Below are 6,124 nucleotides of genomic sequence, written 5' to 3'. Positions count from 1 at the left end.
GGGCAACTAAGCCTGTGCACCACAACTACTGAGCCTGCGTGCCACAACTAGAGAGAGAAAGCCCACGCACCACAACTAGAGAGAAGCCTGCGTGCTGCAATGAAGACCCAGCACAGCCAAAAAAATGAAGAAAATAAATAAATTAAATAAAGTAAATGAATATTAAAAAAACAAAAGACCTCAAGGTCAAGGAAAGCAATGCCAAAGGCTTGTCACAGATTTTGCCTTACAGATTTGGGTGAATTACTCCCTTTTCAAGATCCCCACAATATCACCAGCCAGGAGGTTGCCTTCCTTATTTACCTGATAAGGCTACTGGGAACCTATGAGTTTCCAATTTCTGAAGGAATCAGGTAGACAGAAAAGATAAATGTTTCAATTCTGTTTACAGAGGTATAACTTACCAAATTGCTGTAAGTCATAACTAGCTTGAGGGAAGGGTCTGCTTATATCTGGAAAACACAGATTAAAAGCCAGTAATGTTTTAGACAGAAACCATAAAAATTATAACCACATTCATCAGTTCACTCAGTCCTATGTAACTACTCGTTTCTGTTAATAGTTTCATGAAGCCATCCGGTTTTCCACTAGAATTTTTAAATTTCTTACCCAGTTCAGCAAAATGCTCTAAAAGTTATCAGAAATCTGTACTTGTCCAAAAGTCCTTGCTATGAATCTTCTTGAAGAGGAAGCATTTTTGCAAAGGCATAAGTGTAAGACAATAACTGTCTATGAAGGACAAAAGACTTAAGAAGGCACAGTTAAAGACCTGATTACAATGCTATTGACAAAGAAACTTGGTTACTGCTGTGACACTTTAGGATAATAACCAGAATTACGACGGATAAATTTTACCAGGACATACCAGATTTTTAGGAATTGTAGGTAATTTCTAGACTATGTATATTAATGATATTTACCCATGCAATACAACCTAAGAAGATTTATTACTCATTTGACAATAGTTCCCATGTAATTTAACATACCAAATGAACCTAAATAGTTTAATACCTCTCTTTGGGATGTTTCAGGGTGCCCTTTGAAGCTAGCTAGAGGTCAAAGTTAGCTAGAGGTCAAAGGAACATCTTTAGAATTTGATTTGGGAACTTTGTCAAAAAATATCTAAAAGTTTTTAAAACTCTTGGTCAAATAGGATCATAGGTCACTGTGAAACAATGCTTATCCACTTAACCAAAGTGACAAAAAGATTTCAAAGGCAAGTACACACAGTTATAACATATTACCAGTTAAAGGTAAAAGAAACTTTACAATCTGTTATCAAAAGTGGCTCAATATTCTAAGAAAACTGTGTCATCTTAACAGAGAGAAAAACCAAATTCAGGTTTTGCACCAGCTTATTTCTAAAATTCATTTACTCAATTAAAGTTATTCTACACTTAGCCAATCCTGACCATGGTCGCCAAAACTGTCGACTGGAAAAATATGCACAACATGAGAGTTGTGAGTTAAGTTTTATTTGGGGCGAATGAGGACTATAGCCCAGAAGACAGCCTCTCAGATAACTCTGATAAACTGCTCTGAAGAGGTAAGGGCGGAAGTCAGTATATATGTGATTTTGGTGAAGAGGGATACATGCAGTCAAGCACACATTTTGGCAGAAGGTTGTTGCTACTCATGAGGAGCAGATGTCTCCATTTATGATTTTAGTGATTCTCTAGATATGAGAAGATGCAAGAAACTGGGCTCATAAAACCTTCTGAAAATATCCAACTATCTGAAGGCCTGTTCTGCCAATGTTTCCCAGAGCACAGAAGGCCTCATTCCTGATCTCTACCCTAAACTCCGATGGCAAGTGACAATTTTTAGTTGGAACCACACACCAGCTGGGTGAACTTGGACAAGTTGGTAATCTTTGAGAATGTTTTCTGAATTGTAAAATAGGGATAATACCTATCTCACAGGACTGTTATAAGTTTTAAATGAGAAAATATATGTAAAGCACTTCTGATGGTACCTGGAACATAATAGACTTAATAAATGGTAATTAGGGATTTCCCTAGTGGTCCAGTGGGTAAGACTCTGCGCTCCCAATGCAGGGGGCCGGCTTCTAACCCTGGTCAGGGAACTAGACCCTGCATGCATGCTGCAACTAAAAGTCTGCATGCCGTAACTAAAGATCCCACATGCCTCAACGAGGATCCTGCGTGCCGCAGCTAAGACCCAGTGCGGCCAAAATAAATAAATGAATATATTTTTTAAAAACGGTAATTATATTAGAAAGAGTCCTGGTTAGGTTTTCAAACTTCAGAAACATAGTTTCACATGGCCCCTCAGGTCTGTCGCTGGAACTGGTCATGTTGACTTGGGAAGAGTGAGAAGAGGTGACAGATATTTTGGGAAAAGATAAATCTTTCTGGGGTTAGGGATTAATAAGGACAAACTTCAGGATTTAGGAGACATCGAACCAAGTGTCTACAGTATTGGAAGAAGCATAGGGATTTTATTTGTTGCTGTTGTTGTTGTTTTCAAGATTCTGAAGCATTAATGGGGCAACTTTCAAAGCTTGGGGAAGAGAGAGAGAGGGAAGAAGTACAGGAAGTGAAACCTTGCAGGACCCTGTGGGGCCCTCCAAGGTATAAATCCTTTCCATGTCCCCTGTTTCTTCTCTGTAGGAAATAGTCTTCATTCAGCCTCCTTGACCTTTCCTGAGTTCCAAAGGGCAGATTCAAACAGTTGCTTATCAGGGAAGGGAGGGATTGCAGAAAGAAAGGAGGAGCAATCAAGAAACAGTAGTGCAGCATGGGGCAGGTTCCTGGTTCCTCTTCAAGGAATATACATAACAATATATGTTTGAGTTCTTCTGCAGGAACTAAGGCCCCCTCCCAGGTGGAGGATGGTAACTTCAGGCTAAGCACTAGATTCTGGGAACACCACCCTCTTACCTCACCACCAACCAATCAGAAGTCTGTACAAGGTAGAAGATAATGAAGACTCTGACCCCCCCCCCCCCCAAATGATTCTCCTTCTGAAAACATTCATGGTCCAGCAGAATCTCTGGAGTTGGTTTTTGGACACAAGTCTGCCTTCTCCCCAGGTTGCCAGCCTCCTGAATAAAGCAACCTTTCCTTTCCAAGCAACACTTGCCTCTCAAGTATGGGTTTTTGAGTGGTGAACAGCTGAACCTGAGTTTGGTAACAGAAGTCCATGAGGTTCAGAAGAGAGACAGCTTTCTGAAACTTCAGAAAAATGACATGGTTTTAGTGTTTCAGTGAGTTAAATCTCTGTTTCTGAAAATAGCTATACATGTTTCTGGAGCTCAGGTGAACTTGAGGTCGACATAGCTTGGGGAAAATGGTGAGTTTCATAAATTCTCTATAAATGATTTTTTAAAGTGCATTCCAATTTTGTGATTAATATGGTATACTATGCATTACGGCACATCATGCTGCAAAGAATAATTTATAGTTATTGAAGAGAATTTAAACTTAACCCACCAACAGGTGTTTCATCACAAAATTCCAGGTGCATGTGGCCATAGGAATATTTTCTTCATCTTTACATTTGAAACTGTTATAATCACATTCGGAATGTTCTGATGATTTTTGAAGAGGCTGGAATAGTCCCATTTTTCTTGTTTATTTTTTAGGGGTTCCTTATTTTGCAGATATATTAGAACTGGCTTCAACAAGCAAGCAGGTATCTTACAGGATATTTGGCTAATCCACGATAGGTAAATCTGGCTTTAGCTGCACTGAGAGAGACAATGGAAATTTTGAACTACTCTTGAGTGGGGCTAGGGAGCATAAGCAGATAGGGTAGGGGATCCTTGGAGAAAAAGAACCAGGCATGGCTTTCTTGACAGAAGCCATTTTGTTATCTAAACCTGGCCACAATGCTTGCCCTTGCACAGGTCTCAGTTATTAATGATCTTAAGGGAAGAAAAGATTGCAGAAACATTACCTGTTATTAGGCAAGAGAAGTTCTAAAGAGTCCCAGTTCTCTTTCAATGGCAAAGATTAGCCTGAAGTGCTCAGCTACCAGATCAACTGGAACCTAAGGGATAATGATGTTGACTTTCTTTTTTTTATAACAAATTTAATCAGTTATACATATACATATGTTCCCATATCCCCTCCCTTTTGCGTCTCCCTCCCACCCTCCCTATCCCACCCCTCCAGGCGGTCACAAAGCACTGAGCTGATCTCCCTGTGCTCTGCGGCTGCTTCCCACTAGCTATCTACCTTACGTTTGGCAGTGTATATATGTCCATGCCGCTCTTTCACTTTGTCACAGCTTACCCTTCCCCCTCCCCATATCCTCAAGTCCATTCTCTAGTAGGTCTGTGTCTTTATTCCTGTCTTACCCCTCTGTTCTTCATGACATTTTTTTCTCTTAAATTCCATATATATGTGTCAGCATACAGTTCAAAATGTTCATAGCAGCCCTATTTACGATGTTGACGTTTTATGAACTTCATGACTTCAATCAACTGAAGCTTGAGCTCTGCAAATCATGAATATGCTTAAAACTTCTCCAGTTTGACAGTTCTGGGAGACACTGTTTTGGGAAAGATCCTCAGGGTTCTCCTTACTTGCTGCAAGTAATAAATCCTTCCTTCTCTCACTCTTTGATTTCATTGCATCTTTTGGCTCAACACCCACCAAGAGGCAAACCCAGTTTCTTGGTAACGGGAAGGGAAGAAAGGGCGTAAATGATGTAGAAGCTGCTCAGGAGCTGGAGCGCACAGGGCAGCAGTTCTGCTGGGGTGTGGGGGCTCCTGCTAGATCCCTCATTGGGCTTTAATCCAGCCACACTGTTATGAAACAGGGGCTCTTTGAAGAAATTACTTGGGTCACTAAGGTCGGAGGCTCATGAAGTGCCAGCATCCTCGTGTAATCCTCCCTCCCGTGACCTTGGGATCAATAGCCTAAAGACAAAGGAGGCCTCTGTGCTTCCTATCTCAGGGGCAGGAAGGGGAGCAGAATGCTTCAAGGTGGCTTACATAGCTATGTCTTAAAGCAGACTTGGAGAGAGCAGTGATTCAGAAGGAGGTAAGAAAACTTGGGGGGGCAAGTCCTATCGAAACGTTTAGTGCAGTAAAGTGGTCTGAGGGGTCCACATAAGTACTAAGAACAATGATTATTTAATACAATTTTGCAACCTTAGAGCTGGAAAGGACCTCAGCAACAATCTAGTCCAAACCTTTCGCTGCCATGGAACTCTTCCTTCAAACAAAATCTTCCATAGGAGTCTAAATACAAACCCACATGAAAGCAGGATTGTTCTGGTTGGGGAAGGGTGGGGGAGGGGCTGGGCGAGGTTAGGAAAAAAAAGCTTATTCATAAGATTAGAAAAAAATTTTAAATCATCATGGAAGAAAATCTTTGAATTTATATTTTTATCATACGCTAAAGAAAACATTGAGTGTAAAGTTCCCCAAACTGACACATTAGTAATTTATAAAGTGAAGAGCCTTTGGATTTTAAGGGCATTTTTACTAAAGACATGAGAACAGGGACTCTGACTTTTAGTCTCACGGAAATGAGCCTTGGATGCAAATGTTCAGGTTTCTGGACTATGCTCTGCAGGCTTGGGGCAATGAGTCTCCAAGCCTCACCAGGTGGCGCCCGTGTTCGGCATTTCCATAACGTTTCGTTCTCTCCTCAAGGGTCAGACAGCCTGCCTCGTGTTTTGTAGGTTTAGATAATCCGACTGGCTGTTACGCTCAAGAAAACAACACTTGTGTTCTTCTGTTTTAACCTCCTTCCCTTTCACTTTCGTTCCAACTATCCAAATCCGCTTACCCTTGGTGTTGCCGAGGCATCTTAACTTTTCAGAAAAGTAAAGGGAAAACCCCCACCCATTCCAAGGAAGAAGACAGGAAGAGCCTTCTTTCCAGGGGGTCTGGTGCAGCAGGACGAAGGCTGGGAATTTGGAGACATTTAGTTCAGGCTTTGCCAACCACAGATCTCCTCTGGCCTCACTTTCCTCATCCTTAAAATGGCTCTGAGCCCTACCATCCGTGGCATCCCATTGCAGGGGAGTCAGACATACCTCAGCGTAAATTCCGGATCCTAGTTAAATCTATATAAAAGAGGGATGTCATCTAGTATGGTTACCGAGGTTAAATGAAAAGATTCGTGGCGCCGGTGGTGTCACAAAA

Source organism: Mesoplodon densirostris, chromosome 2 (genome assembly GCF_025265405.1).
Source record: "Mesoplodon densirostris isolate mMesDen1 chromosome 2, mMesDen1 primary haplotype, whole genome shotgun sequence".
Taxonomy (NCBI): Eukaryota; Metazoa; Chordata; class Mammalia; order Artiodactyla; family Ziphiidae; genus Mesoplodon; species Mesoplodon densirostris.
This window is presented reverse-complemented; position numbering follows the sequence as displayed.